General features: G+C 42.7%; 1 long non-coding RNA gene across 1 annotated transcript in view; it reads left to right on the top strand.

Moving 5' to 3' along the window:
* The first annotated feature begins 1129 nt into the window (after nt 1–1129).
* LOC142289901 (uncharacterized) overlaps nt 1130–16290 on the top strand; it is a 37921-nt gene continuing 22760 nt past the window's right edge. The window contains exon 1 of the long non-coding RNA XR_012750186.1: nt 1130–1227. This is a non-coding gene — a long non-coding RNA (uncharacterized LOC142289901). The remainder of the gene's footprint in view (nt 1228–16290) is intronic.

The raw sequence follows: 16290 nt of genomic DNA, 5'->3' as shown, positions 1-16290 counted from the left end.
ATACACCATGCAAGGTCATATATAATTGCACAATGGAGATGGTACATAAAGCATATGGTTAATCTTTAAGTATGCAGTAGTGTTTAAGTTATACAGAGCCACAATTAAAAGGGATTCTGCAGAAGATATAAATCCCCAAACAAGGTTCCCCATAAGAATAACCTGTAGGTATAAGGATGTTATGCCCTAGTCATCAGCCATTGCCAAGTTACCAATCAATAGAGTAGCAGAGGGTACTCCGTCATTCAGTACTTCCTTTCTAAACGATTCCGCGCATGCGCAGTTGCTATTTCCGGGACGCCGGGTGCTTCTGAGGCGCGCATTTTGAAAACATCAACACAGCTGGTATCTGGATCTTCAGGTATTTAAAACCTGTATTTGATGGACACAGGGAACCCACCCCTGATGAAGTCACCCTAGTTGGTGACGATACGCGTGGGGACTATACCCTCTGCTACTCTATTGATTGGTAACTTGGCAATGGCTGATGACTAGGGCATAACATCCTTATACCTACAGGTTATTCTTATGGGGAACCTTGTTTGGGGATTTATATCTTCTGCAGAATCCCTTTTAATTGTGGCTCTGTATAACTTAAATACTACTGCATACTTAAAGATTAACCATATGCTTTATGTACCATCTCCATTGTGCAATTATATATGACCTTGCATGGTGTATATGTATATTTATAATCTAAGCTTTTGGTGTTTCCCTTACATATATTGTATTGCCCAGTGTCACACCATTGTTTGTTCCTTTGGGGAGCAGGGGTTTTTCAAACCTCAACAGAGGATTGGATTGGTAGATATATGTGGCTGTATGCGTTTTAAATGATTTTAACTGTGTGTGATCCCGTGTCCATTTTTGTAATAAAGATTGCCTTTTATATAAATTGGTGTATCCCTCTTGATTGCACACTTCTGCCCTGTTTTCTCATAATGTTGTACTAAGTGTGCTGAGGTGAACCCATTGACCCATTCAGGGTATAACTAATTCTGATAGGTGGTGCCCACCCCACCCTTTACTACTTAATGTATGTAGATGTCACAATGTTGGGGTCATGATGCCATCACACAAGAATAGAACAGCTGTGATGTCATAAAGCTGCACAACATGGATATTTGATTCTAATCAATCCTCCAAGCCTTTAAGACTAAAGGCTGCAATCAAATTTAAGTGAACATCTCCAGTGGATGAATAATAAAGCCACAGGCAGCATCATGGGTGACTAGCATAAATCTAATGATATACTACATGTAATATGTATGAGCGATTGGAGTTAGTGGTGAAATTAGAATGAAAGAATCTTCCATGTTTAAAGTGGAGGAGTACGGATCTTTCAAGGAATGAGATGTCTTTGTAGGGTACGGAGCTATATACACACTAATAGACCCATTTTGATTAGGTTTATTAGTAAAATGTACACATTTTCTGCTGTTTGCAATAAACTAATCAAACAAGAACCTTTTTAAATAACTCAAAACAACAAATGTAGCAAGTGGTTTGTACAACTTTTAATGACTACTGCAGTCTCAGAATTATTCATCCCTTCATGACAAATGTCCTTAGTAGAGCACCTTTGGCTGTTATGACCTGCTGTAAACATGATGCACAGCCAGACAACAGCTTCCTTAAGTGTTCCTGAGGAATCTTAGCCCATTCCTAATCAGCAATGGCCTCCAGTTCACGAATAATCTTGGGTTGTTAAGAGTGGCCCAAAAGGTTAAAAGTAGTGTTGAGCAAGTATTTTTTTTTCATACTCTCTATGCTGTTAGCGAGTACTGTCCGCTACTCGTATATTTGTTACTAGTAGTGGGCACAATGTCAGTCAATGGGAAATACTCGCTAAGTAGCCAGTAACCCAAAAGCCGTACTTTTCGTGGGAGTAGTGAATAGTACGGCTGTCGGGTTACTCGCTACTTAGTGAATATTTCCCATTGACTTGCATTGCGCCCGCTACTCTTATGGAATATGTGAGTAGTGGACAATACTAGCTAACCGCATAGTGTGTACAAATGGTTAACTACTCACGCAACACTAGTTAAAGGGTTTGTCCACTACTTGGATAAGCCCTTCTAAAACCCTATGTTTCCCTCCAGTAAAAGTCCAACACCTATACTCACTGCCAATGCCGTTCTAGCACTTGGCTTCATTATCTCCTCCTTTCGACATACTCTGAACAAAAATATAGATACAACACTTTAGTTTGTACTCAAATTTTTCATGAGCTGAACTCAAAAGTCTAAGACTTTCTATGTACACAACAAGTCTTTTTCTCTCAAATATTGTCTAAATTGTGTGTTAGGCTGGTTTCACATTGGCGTTTTGTTTTTGTTTTTTTGCTGCTTGCCAAAAAACGCAAACCGCAAGTCACTGGATCCTGTTCAATTGTTGTAAAACGCATGCAAACGCAAGTGTTATTTACAGGATCTTTACGTTGCAGTTTGAGTCGTGATCGGGAATGAGCTGAGTAGGGTGGGTATTGAAGCCTGGATGTAGGGAAAGAAGGAAAGATGATTCTGGGCATGTTCAGTACACCAAACAGGATCCTTCAGGCATAATACAACCGCAAGTGCACAAGCAGGATCTGAGGCCCATTGAAATACATTTCACCAATGGCTGCAATTTACAACCTCCCTTGACATGCAGTATTTTGCCATAAGAGAAAAACACATGTTGCTTTTTTAACCCCTTAACGACCCATGACGTACTGTGTACGTCATGGATTGTGTGCCGTTAATCCCCGCCCCCTGCCGTGGGCAGGCGGCGGCAATCCGCGCACATATCAGCTGTTTTCAACAGCTGACATGTGCCTGCTAGCCGCGGGTGGAATTGCTTCCACCTGCGGCCATTAACCCCTTACATTTCGCTGCCAAAATCTGGCAGCGATATGTATATGGGTGCCGCTTTGACAGTTACTTACCCCGCCCCCACCGGAAGTCACGTAGCACAGGGTCTTGTGATGACGCCTGCAGCTACGAAGTTTCACTTTCGTTTTCACCTGGCTCGGAGCAGGGTGACACAGGAAGTGACTATCTGCTGTTTACAGCTGTATAGCTGTGATCAGATAGATAAGAGCGATCGGATTGCTGATCACTATAGCCCCCTAGGGGGACTAGTAAAATTAAAAAAAATTCCAAACGCCAAAATTACGTTTTTTGGTCAGGCGATCAAACCGTAGCATCTGCGCAAAAATGGTACCGTTAAAAACGTCAGGTCGAGACGCAGAAAAAAAGCAGTCACTGAGTCTCAGATCCCAAAAACTGAGAACGCTACGGGTTTTGGAATATGGCGCAAAATGTGCGCCACTTTTTTTGGACAAGCTTGTGAACTTTTTTTAACCCCTTAAATACAAGTAAACCTATACATGTTTGGTGTCTACAAACTCGCACCAACCTCAGGCATCACCTAGATACATCAGTTTTACCATATAGTGAACACAGTGAATAAAATATCCCAAAAACTATTGTACGATCACACTTTTTTTGCAATTTTTCCACACTTGGAATTTTTTGCCGTTTTCCAGTACACTATATGGTAAAACTTATGTTTTCATTTAAACGTACAACTCGTCCCGCAAAAAACAAGCCCTTATATGGCAAGATTGATGGAAAAATAAAAAAGTTACGGCTCTCGGAAGAAGGGGAGCAAAAACGGAAAGTGCCCGGGGGCTGAAGGGGTTAAAAAAAAAAAAGTAGAAAACTGCAAGTCACCGGATCTGGACGGTAAGGGGTACTTCTCACATAGTGAGATAGCTGCTGAGTCGTGGTTTTTGTGACGCAGCAGTGACCTCATTAGCGATCTCGCTGTGTGTGACACTGAGCAGCGATTTGGCCCCTGCTGTGAAATCGCTGCTCATTACAAACTGCTCTGGTTCATTTTTTGGACATTGCTCTCCCGCTGTGAAGCACACATCGCTGTGTTTGGCAGCGAGAGAGCAACGACCTGAATGTGCAGGGAGCCGGCGTCTGGAAGCTGCGGACGCTGGTAACTAAGGTAAATATCGGGTAACCAAGCGCAGGGCTTTGCTTGGTTACCCGATATTTACCTTGGTTACTAGCGTCCGCCTCTCTCACGCTGCCAGGGCCGGCTCCCTGCACACGTAGCCAGAGTACGCATCGGGTAAATAAGCAAAGCGGTTTGCTTATTAACCCAATGTGTACTCTGGCTATGAGTGCAGGGAACCAGCGCTAAGCGGTGTGCGCTGGTAACCAAGGTACATATCTGGTAGACAAGCGAAGGGCTTTGATTGGTTACCTGATATTTACCTTAGTTACCAAGTGCAGCATTGCTTCCTCGTGCCGCTGGGGGCTGGTCGCTGGTGAGATCTGCCTGCTTGACAGCTCACCACTGACCATGTAGTGACGCACCAGCGATCCTGACCAGGTCAGATCGCTGGAGCGTCGCTAAAGTGTGACGGTACCCTAATGCATGCGAACGCATGTTACTGCAAATCCATTGACAATGCATTGGATGAAAAACTGATCCGTTTTTTGGGGCAAAAAACGGATCCTGATGCGTTTAAAAAAAAAAAAAAATGCTGATGTGAAATTATCCTTAAGGCCCAGTCACACACAACAACTTACCAGCGATCCTGACAACGATATGACCTGATAAGGATCGCTGGTACGTCACTGGGGGGTCGCTGGTGAGATGTCACATTCAGACCTTACCCACAATGCAGTAACGATGAGCGATCTGTATAACAATCAAACACAGCGGTAGGCAGCAGGACATTGCCTTTGAAGAAAATGTTCTGGACCATTCTGCAACGACTAGCGATCTCACAGCAGGGGCCTGATCGCTGGTAGGTGTCACAGCGAGATCGCTGGCGAGATCGTAGCTACGTCACAAACTCACTCGGCAACGATCTCGTATGTGACAGGGCTTTTAGTGAACTGATCACTTCTCCTTTCCCAAGATAATCCATCCACCTCACCGGTGTGACATATCAAGATTCTGATTAGACTGTATGATTATTGCACAGGTGTGTTTTAAGCTGGCCACAAAAAAAGGCCACTGTAACGTGCAGTTTTACAGGATTGGGACAGGGTACGGGGGAGAGATCAGAAAACCAGTCAGTATCTATTGTGACCACCATTTGTCTCACATCTTCGCATAGAGTTGATCAGGTTGTTGATTGTGGCTTTGGATTGTTGGTCCACTCCTCTTCAATGGTTGTGTAAAGTTGCTAGATATTGTCAGGAACTTGAACACACTGCCCTATACACTAATCCAGATCATCTCAAACATGTGACATGTCCGGTGGGTGTGCTGGACATACAAGAACTGGGATGTTTTCAGCTTCCAGGAATTGTGGACAGGTCCTTGCAACATGGTGCTGTGCATGATCATAATGCAACATGAGGTGATGGTGGAGGATGAATGGCACAACAATGGCCTCAGGATCTCATCATTGTCTCTGTGCATTCAAATTGGCATCAATAAAATGCACCTGTGTTCGTTGACCATAATATACACCTGCCCATTACAATAACCCCACCACCACCATGGGCTACTCGAGATTCACAATGTTGACATCAGCAAACTGCTCACCCACACGTCAGCATTCATGCAGTCTGCCATCTGCCCGTACAGTGAAAACTGGTAATCAACCGTGATGACAACACCTCCAACGTGCTAGCTGGCAACAAATTTGAGACATTTCCCACTCCAGTCGGTTACGACGATGAGGATGATGAGCAGCAGATGATCTTACCTGAGACGGTCTCTGACAGTTTGTGCACAAATTTGTTGGTTATGCACTGATTGTTGCAGCAGATGACGGGGTGTCTGGTCTCAGACGATCTTGGAGGTGAAAATATTGGATGTTGAGGTCCTGGGGCTGGTGTGGCTACGCATGGTCTGTGGTTGTGAGGCCGGTTAGATGTACTGCCTTTGGAGATGGCTTATGGTAAAGAAATTAACCTTCAATTCATGGGCAACTGATCTGGTGGACATTCCTGCTGTCAGCATACCAATTGGTCGTTCCCTCAAGACTTGTGACATCTGTAGCATTGCGCTGTGTGATAAAACTGCACATTGTAGAGTGGCCTTTTATTGTGGCCAGCCTAAGGCACACCTGTGCAATATTCATGCAGTCTAACCAGGATCTTGATATGTATGCTACACCTATGAGCTGGATGGTTAGATATCTCGGCAAAGCAGAAGCGCTCACTTAAGACATTTAGACAAATTTGTGAAAAATATATGCGAGAAAAAGACCTTTTATGCACATAGAAAAAGTCTTAGGCTATGTGCGCACGTTGCGTACAGTCACTGCAGAAATTTCTGCAGCGATCTGAAGAGCACATGTGCGCTTTAAATCGCTGCAGAAATGTCCGTAGTGGAAAAAAAAAAAAGCCGATTCCATGCGCTCTGTCTGCAGCTCCTGCCATAGACCGAGCAGGAGCTGCCGGCAAAGCGCACGGAAGAAGTGACATGTCACTTCTTAGAACGCAGCGCTTCGGCAGAAGCCGAAGCGCTGCGCTCTAAAACGCCACGTGCGCACGTCCCCTGCACAATCTCCATAGACTGTGCAGGGGACGCAGGACGCATGCAGTTACGCTGCGCTACAAAGCACAGCGTAACTGCATGTATTTACGCAACGTGCGCACATAGCCTTAGATCTTCGATTTCAGCTGATGAAAAATGGGAGCAAAAACAAAAGTGTTGCGTTTTATATTTTTATTTTTGGTTTGTGACAACATTTCTTTGAGTCTCATAACATATTTTTATTTTCTGTCCATGGAGCTGTGTAAGGGCTTGTTTCATGCAAGAGATTTTTATTGATATTCATTTCTGGTACATATAATGGTTTAATCACTTTTTGTTGCTTTTTTTTAGGGAGGTTAGGTGACAAAAAAAACTTGAGTTTCAATTTCATTTTCTGTTTATTGTGTGATTCATTCATTTCATATGTTGATCATTTTGGTAGACCACAGTTATACGGATGTGATAATATCATACATGTTTATTTTTTAAAATGTGTTTCTTTTTAACAAGGTACAGTTAGGTCCAGAAATATTTGGACAGTGACACAATTTTCGCGAGTTGGGCTCTGCATGCCACCACATTGGATTTGAAATGAAATCTCTACAACAGAATTCAAGTGCAGATTGTAACGTTTAATTTGAAGGTTTGAACAAAAATATCTGATAGAAATTGTAGGAATTGTACACATTTCTTTACAAACACTCCACATTTTAGGAGGTCAAAAGTAATTGGACAAATAAACCAAACCCAAACAAAATATTTTTATTTTCAATATTTTGTTGCGAATCCTTTGGAGGCAATCACTGCCTTAAGTCTGGAACCCATGGACATCACCAAACGCTGGGTTTCCTCCTTCTTAATGCTTTGCCAGGCCTTTACAGCCGCAGCTTTCAGGTCTTGCTTGTTTGTGGGTCTTTCCGTCTTAAGTCTGGATTTGAGCAAGTGAAATGCATGCTCAATTGGGTTAAGATCTGGTGATTGACTTGGCCATTGCAGAATGTTCCACTTTTTTGCACTCATGAACTCCTGGGTAGCTTTGGCTGTATGCTTGGGGTCATTGTCCATCTGTACTATGAAGCGCCGTCCGATCAACTTTGCGGCATTTGGCTGAATCTGGGCTGAAAGTATATCCCGGTACACTTCAGAATTCATCCGGCTACTCTTGTCTGCTGTTATGTCATCAATAAACACAAGTGACCCAGTGCCATTGAAAGCCATGCATGCCCATGCCATCACGTTGCCTCCACCATGTTTTACAGAGGATGTGGTGTGCCTTGGATCATGTGCCGTTCCCTTTCTTCTCCAAACTTTTTTTCTTCCCATCATTCTGGTACAGATTGATCTTGGTCTCATCTGTCCATAGAATACTTTTCCAGAACTGAGCTGGATTCATGAGGTGTTTTTCAGCAAATTTAACTCTGGCCTGTCTATTTTTGGAATTGATGAATGGTTTGCATCTAGATGTGAACCCTTTGTATTTACTTTCATGGAGTCTTCTCTTTACTGTTGACTTAGAGACAGATACACCTACTTCACTGAGAGTGTTCTGGACTTCAGTTGATGTTGTGAACGGGTTCTTCTTCACCAAAGAAAGTATGCGGCGATTATCCACCACTGTTGTCATCCGTGGACGCCCAGGCCTTTTTGAGTTCCCAAGCTCACCAGTCAATTCCTTTTTTCTCAGAATGTACCCGACTGTTGATTTTGCTACTCCAAGCATGTCTGCTATCTCTCTGATGGATTTTTTCTTTTTTTTCAGCCTCAGGATGTTCTGCTTCACCTCAATTGAGAGTTCCTTAGACCGCATGTTGTCTGGTCACAGCAACAACTTCCAAATGCAAAACCACACACCTGTAATCAACCCCAGACCTTTTAACTACTTCATTGATTACAGGTTAACGAGGGAGACGCCTTCAGAGTTAATTGCAGCCCTTAGAGTCCCTTGTCCAATTACTTTTGGTCCCTTGAAAAAGAGGAGGCTATGCATTACAGAGCTATGATTCCTAAACCCTTTCTCCGATTTGGTTGTGAAAACTCTCATATTGCAGCTGGGAGTGTGCACTTTCAGCCCATATTATATATATAATTGTATTTCTGAACATGTTTTTGTAAACAGCTAAAATAACAAAACTTGTGTCACTGTCCAAATATTTCTGGCCCTGACTGTAGATGGTTAGACTTTTTATGTTTTTACTTTGCTTTTCAGTCCCTTTAGAATAATTGAAATTACAATCATATGATCACTGATACTATTTAACGAAATAGTGGAGTTTTGCAGATAACACTATGTAACATGATTTTTGTTCCCAGGGAATAAATGTCATTTATTAATTAGTTATATCATAAAAACATGGAAAAAAATGTATTGGCCTGCAAAAACTTTGATTTTGTGGTCAGGACACTGAAAAGTTGAAATTGGGATAAGAAAAATTACAAATGTCTGGGTTCAAGTTCATAATGAAAACGAAATACAATATATTTCAAATCATTAATTTATTTTCATCAAAATGTTACAAATTGATGAAAAAGAACCTAGAAATGTTTTCTTTTGTGAGGGTATGCAGATCACCTTTACACCTTAATCCCCAAAAGTTGTCCCCTATCAGGTGTTCCTTGTAGTTTCCTTGGTTTCCTACATTCTGAACTTACCTATCTTGATGAAAGCGCTCTTCTTGCCCGTCTCAATAGGCTCAAATCTTAACTACGTTAACAAAACTGATTCATGCTTCCTTCTCTTTTCTTTTGAGGAGTTTGGGAAACTCTTAACACTCCATAACTTTCTTGATTGGAGGGCCAACGAAAATGTCAGCTTTAACTTTTGCTTCTGGAAGCTTTGGGAAGAGATCTTCTAGATACTTGAATGGCACTGATTCCTTGTCCAAAGCTGTGAAAAATTGTTTCAAGAGGCCTAGTTTGATACATTAGATACATTAGTAACTTTCGAGGATCTACAAGCGGCTCCGATTTAATGTTGTTCTTGCCCACAGAAACTCAGTACACTCAGGCCAATATTGTCTATGGTAGCGTCCCTGCTATCCAAAAGGCAACGAAAGCATGGAAGCTTAACCTCCTTGAAGAGCCACCAAGAATGCAACCATTCTGCAATCTCCAATTACTTCCCAACCATATTCCTCATGTTTCAATGCATTTAACAGTATTTTCACATTTTAGTCTTCTTTAAGCTTTGCCGAATGGGCAAGGGGAAGAGAAGGATATTGGTTACCATTATGGACTAATACTTATGTGTATCAATTGCTTTGAATGATGTAAAGTCTGGAATCCGGAAGTCCTGAACACCTTTCATTCTTTGGTTACACAAATCTTATCAGACTAATGAAACGACAGTAATGTGTAGTTCACATGAGCAATGACATTCGAATATAGTGACTTCACTATTGGACTACATAGGTATCCTAAAATCATTGTGGCAGCCACTAAAGCGAAGTTTCGGGGGTTACATCAACTTTTTCCAAAATAAGTAATGCACAATTAAACAGGAAATAACACTTTTAACCCAGGAACAGAATTTTTTTGTTTTGTTACATAGTGTAATAGAGGACAAAACACTGTCTCCATAAAGGTGAATCTGTGGCTGAGCTTCACAGGAAAGCTAAAATGGTAAAGGTTGTCCTGGAGTCTCCAACTATGGTATCTCCGTCCGTCAACAATAGATTAATACAATGCTATTTTATACATCAGGCATACTTAACTCCCACTCGCTTATTTACTATGGGCCAGCGCCGAACGTCAGAATGCCCATGATGCCATGGTCCAGACACAAACTTTATGCACATGTTGTGGAATTGCCCGATCATATCCATATATTGGCAGGAAGTGACTTCCCTGCTGTCCTCAATAGTGTTGATGCCTGTTCCATGTGACCCTCTGTTGTGCCTATTTGGAGTAATGGAGCAGGGGGTGGGAGATCACTACATAAGAATACTTCTTAGAGAGACATTGTTTATGGCCACGAAATTAATTGCCTTGATGTGGATGGGGGGTTCACATCCAACTGTGCGAGCCAGGATTAAACTGGTTAACTCGATAATTCCATGTGAGCGGGTGGTATACTTTAATAGAGGACGTCCAGAAAAATTCAGGAAAATTTGGGATATGTGGAACTCCTCCGGCACACTCGAAGAAGCCTCAGGTTGATCAGTGTTACAATAATAGATTCATACTCGGATGATGAAGCGCGTTCCAGTGGCATAGTTAGACTGTATAGAATAGTTATTGTTACTAACTTTTGGTTTTTTTAGGTTTGGAAACTACAGATTACATTGAATAAAATAGACTACGTGCTATATATTAGTATTACGGATGATCGACTACTTCGATTATCCGGCTTCGCAAATATTTTCCGAATACCTCGCCGCTATTCGACTATTTGATGCGCAATGTAAGTCTGTAGGAAGCCCGAATAGTTCAGAATAGTTATTCGGGTTTCCCATAGACTTACATTGCGCATCGAATATTTGCGAATAGTCAAATAGCGGCGAGGTATTCGGAAATTATTTGCGAAGCCGAATAATCGAATTATTCGATCATCCCTAATTAGTATGTTCTGGCGGGATCAGTACTGTAGCATGTAGTTGACAAGGTTGACAGAGGTGCAGATAGTGCTATGAAAATCTTATTATCTTACCCGTTAATGTTACTGTTTGTCCATGCTATTAACAGATATTCCTGGAAAGTACTTGTGTAATGCTATTTATGATTTATTCTGTACCATATGTTTTTAGGTTTAATAAAGCGAAGTTAAAAAAAAAAAAAGGTAAAGGTTTAACTATTAAAGGGGTTGGCCACTACTTTTTGTTTCCTTTCTTGTAAACTAACTGCCATAGATAAGCACTGCACTAAAGGCCTAAGCCACAGGGTGAGAAAATCGGTACTAGTGGAGTGCGATAAAACATCACATTCCACTCGGACCAATTCTAGCCTGTGTGTCAGCACACATGAGCGATTATTTTCTCAGCCCTAATCAGACCGAGAAAACAATCGCAGCATGCTGCGGGTGTAATGTGAGACTCTTTTCTCTCACACCCATTCAAGTGTATGGGGCGAGAAAAAAAATCACACTGCACTCGCAGTACACCGGTGTACCACACGTGCAGAGCGAGATTCGCAATAGCCGGCTACGGAGGAGAGAGGGAGATAAATCCCTCCCCTCCTCCGTGCCGGCCTTCCCCTACGCAGCGCTGGCCCTCCCTTCCTCAGCACCAGCCCACCCCCCCGCAGCTGAGGTCCGCTCGCACAGTCGGACCTCAGTCGCATGGATACTAGCATGACACTTGGCTCCTGCTGTACTGCCAGCTGTAGTGTCAGGCGAGCATCGCACTAGTGCCCCGTGTGGCCCCATTCAAATACTTTGATTTGTCAAACCCTGTGGAACCGGAGTTTCTCCATGAGTTACATGATCTTTGGCTGAGGATTTCCTGCTTTCTTTGAGCTCCATCAGATTCACTCTCACTTCCGGACTTTAGAAACTGACAGGTTGGCAGGGCTTGCTGTGCAGTAGAGCTCACTCATTTTCTGTTCTGTTTTTCCCACGTCAATGGTTTTTAGAGGCAAGTAATAGTTTGCACAGGTGGAGAAAAGTAACAAACTAAGATCTTGAATAACAATCTGAAGACACAGATGTGTGTCCAAATGGGCCTTAAATGGCCTAGGAAGATGATGTCACAAGCCGGACAACCTGTAAAGCCTGACGTGGAGCGCAACAGATGGCAGCAAACTGAGGTGAATGGTGTAGAGCCTGGACCCAGGACAGGGGTTTAACTAGTCTTGTCACACTTTTCTAGACTTTTGGGTGTCATGGCACCCAAGAGGGCTCTGGGCTGGCACGCAAAAAAGTTCAATAGCATCATGAAGTCACGCTGTGCGCCGGGACCTTCCAAGTGCACACACGGAACCTTCCCGGTGCCATGACACATGGAAGTCCGGCACAGTGTGAGAGGACTGAAAATTGTGAGCTGCTGGGGATCAGAAGATGAATGAGCAGTGGAGGGGCCAAAGAAGTGAGAGGTTAATTGAGTATAAGGAATGCTTTTATTTTTTTTAATCTTTTGATGGTCAATTATGGTTCATAAAAATGGAGCCAACGGCTGCCCTCTTACTGAATCTGCATGAAAGCAATTTTTTAAAAAAAATCTGCATTTTGGCAAATATGGAATTTTGAAGAAAAAAAAATCCACTTTATTTTAAATGTTCATCTCTACTTAAAACCATACAGTGCTGGCCAAAAGTATTGGCACCCCTGCAATTCTGTCAGATAATACTCAGTTTCTTCTTGAAAATGATTGCAGTCACAAATTCTTTGGTATTATTATTTTTATTTATTTTGGTTGCAATGAAAAAACACAAAAGAGAATGAAACAAAAATCAAATCATTGATCATTTCACACAAAACTCCAAAAATGGGCCAGACAATAGTATTGGCACCCTTAGCCTAATACTTGGTTGCACAACCTTTAACCAAAATAACTGCGAACAACCGCTTCCGGTAACCATCAATGAGTTTCTTACAATGCTCTGCTGGAATTTTAGACCATTCTTCTTTGGCAAACTGCTCCAGGTCCCTGAGATTTGAAGGGTGCCTTCTCCAAACTGCCACTTTGAGATCTCTCCACAGGTGTTCTATGGGATTCAGGTCTGGACTTATTGCTGGCCACTTTAGTAGTCTCCAGTGCTTTCTATCAAACCATTTTCTAGTGCTTTTTGAAGTGTGTTTTGGATCATTGTCCTGCTGGAAGACCCATGACCTTTGAGGAAGACCTAGGTTTCTCACACTGGGCCCTACATTATGCTGCAAAATTTGTTGTTAGTCTTCAGACTTCATAATGCCATGCACACGGTCAAGCAGTCAAGTGCCAGAGGCAGCAAAGCAACCCCAAAACATCAGGGAACCTCCACCATGTTTGACTGTAGGGACCATGTTCTTTTCTTTGAATGCCTCTTTTTTTTCCTGTAAACTCTATGTTGAGGGCTTTTCCCAAAAAGCTCTACTTTTGTCTCATCTGACCAGAGAACATTCTTCGAAAACGTTTTAGGCTTTCTCAGGTAAGTTTTGGCAAACTCCAGCCTGGCTTTTTTATGTCTGGGGGTAAGAAGTGGGGTCTTCCTGGGTATCCTACCATACAGTCCCTTTTCATTCAGACGCCGACTGATAGTACGGGTTGACACTGTTGTACCCTTGGACTGCAGGGCAGCTTGAACTTGTTTGGATGTTAGTCGAGGTTCTTTATCCACCATCCGCACAATCTTGCGTTGCAATCTCTTGTCAATTTTTCTTTTCCTTCCACATCTAGGGAGGTTAGCCACAGTGCCATGGGTACAGGAACTTTCAGGTCTTTGGAGATGGACTTGTAGCCTTGAGATTGCTCATGCTTCCTCACAATTTGGATTCTCAAGTCCTCAGACAGTTCTTTGGTCTTCTTTCTTTTCTCCATGCTCAATGTGGTACACACAAGGACACAGGACAGAGGTTGAGTCAACTTTAATCCATGTCAACTGGCTGCAAGTGTGATTTAGTTATTGCCAACACCTGTTAGGTGCCACAGGTAAGTTACAGGTGCTGTTAATTACACAAATTAGAGAATCATGATATGATTTTTCAAACACTGCCAATACTTTTGTCCACCCACTTTTTTATGTTTGGTGTGGAATTATATCTAATTTGGCTTTATGACAATTTTTTTTATTTTTTTTCATTGACGACAAATTAAATGAAGATAATAATACCAAAGAATTTGTGATTGCAATCATTTTCAAGAAGAAACTGAGTATTATCTGACAGAATTGCAGGGGTGCCAATACTTTTGGCCAGCACTGTATAAATAAGCTGCAGAAGTTTTGGGATCTTGCATTTTTGGAATTATGAAACAAAAAAAATGACTGGAGGAAGAAGAATGAAGCATGGCAGTGGCCTTGTGATACTTACAGTGAAGCATGGCGGTGGCTCAGTGATGCCTATAGTGTGGCTTGATGATGCTCTAGTGCTACTTCTTATGGCATTGTAAACCTGCATTGTGTGGAGGGCAAGGTGGATTCAGTTATGTATCAGGAAATTGTAGGAGACAATGTCATGTCTTCTGTGAAGTAGCTGAAGCCTACGCCAATTGGGCCTTCCATTAGTTCAATAATCCCAAATAAACTTCTCCAAAGCTTGGTTTCAAAAGGCATCTTGGAAGAACTCTGTAAAAACTTTTTGTTGGGATTTTAAGAAGGCAGTTGCAGCTCACAAAACCAATAAAATATAGGTGAATTGGAGGCCATTTCCCATGAGAAAGGGGGAAAGGATTCCTCAGGAACGCAGGCAGAACCTGGAGTCTGGTTATGCAGCACATATGAAGCAGGTCATAACAGGCAAAGGTGATTTACTGAGAACCAAAGACGCTTGTCATTAATGGGTTGAAAAATGTTGAGACTTAAGTAGTCATTAAGTTGCCATATTGTTTTCAATTTGGAGAAACCACTTGTTATATTAGTTGTACTGAGCTACTTACATTGTTTTTGTTTCACTGTTTATTGCACACAGCAGAAAATTAGTAAATTTTGCTAAAAAACCTAATTTGCAATGGAAGGTTGAATACTTTTGATTGCAATTGTACATCTGTGCGTCTATTTTCTATTAGGCTATGTGCCCATGTTGCGTGTTATCATACTTTTATGCTGCGTTCTGCACCATAGCGTAAAAGCATGCATCCTGCGTCCCCAGCACAATCTATGAAGATTGTGCAAATTCCATCCGCACGTTGCGTTTTAGAACGCAGCGTTTCGGCTGCTGCCAAGACGCTGCGTTCTAAAAAGCAACATGCCACTTCTTTTGTGCGTTTTGGTTGCATTTTCCACCCACTCTCTCTCTCTCTCTCTGTCTGTCAATGTCAGTCTCTCTTTCGGGGCTCATGCGCATGTTGCGTCCTGGACAGTGCAGAAATAAATGCACCCTCTGGCAGACTTGACGCTGCATGTTGACAAAAAGAATGCAGCCCAAAACGCATGTATTTTCGATGCATTTTGCATGAGTTTTGGATGCATTTTTGTCAGTGCGGTCCCCTGGCAAATCCGCTCTGCTACATGCCCACTGACAGCAGACACAGACATAGCCGGGCGATGAGAATGAACTGCACCCGACTTCATTGTCATCCCGCGGCTCTGTCTCTGTGTGCTTTCATGAACTCAGGTGAACCTCCGAGGTCAATGCCAGGAAACAGGAGTCCACAGCAGTGACGTCAGAGCTTCAACCGATTTCACTGACATCGCGCGTCTCTCTCTCTGTGTTGCAGCCTGATTTGCGGTCACACGTGAAGCACTCACCTGTGATCGCAAATCCCTTGAGTGACTGCAGTGAGCCGCGCGATCAGCTGTGCTGTCACTCAGGTTACTCGTGGCCACAGCTGCAGTCCTCCACCTGAGAGCGGTGGCCGCGAGTAACCTCAGTGACAGCACAGCTGATCGCGCGACTCACTTCAGTTGCTGCATGGAGCTCACAGTAGCAGTGGTGTTCTACTGCCGCTCCTATCAGCTTCCGATGTAGCAGAGCTGAAAGCGTCATGGGACGTTGCGTGGATTACATCGGACCTGGAGGTGTTTTTGAGGGGTTAATAAAGTGGTGAAAGAGGGTGTTTTTTTGTCTTTCATTCCAAATAAAGTTTTTTTTGGATGTGTGTGTTTATTTTCTTTAACTTACAGATTAATCATGGAAGGTATCTCGGGGAGCCGCCTGCCATGATTAACCTAGGACTTAGTGGCAGCTATGGGCTGCTGCCATTAACTCCTTATTACCCCATTTGT

The sequence above is a fragment of the Anomaloglossus baeobatrachus genome, chromosome 1 (genome assembly GCF_048569485.1).
Source record: "Anomaloglossus baeobatrachus isolate aAnoBae1 chromosome 1, aAnoBae1.hap1, whole genome shotgun sequence".
Classification (NCBI taxonomy): domain Eukaryota; kingdom Metazoa; phylum Chordata; class Amphibia; order Anura; family Aromobatidae; genus Anomaloglossus; species Anomaloglossus baeobatrachus.
This window is presented reverse-complemented; position numbering and strand designations above follow the sequence as displayed.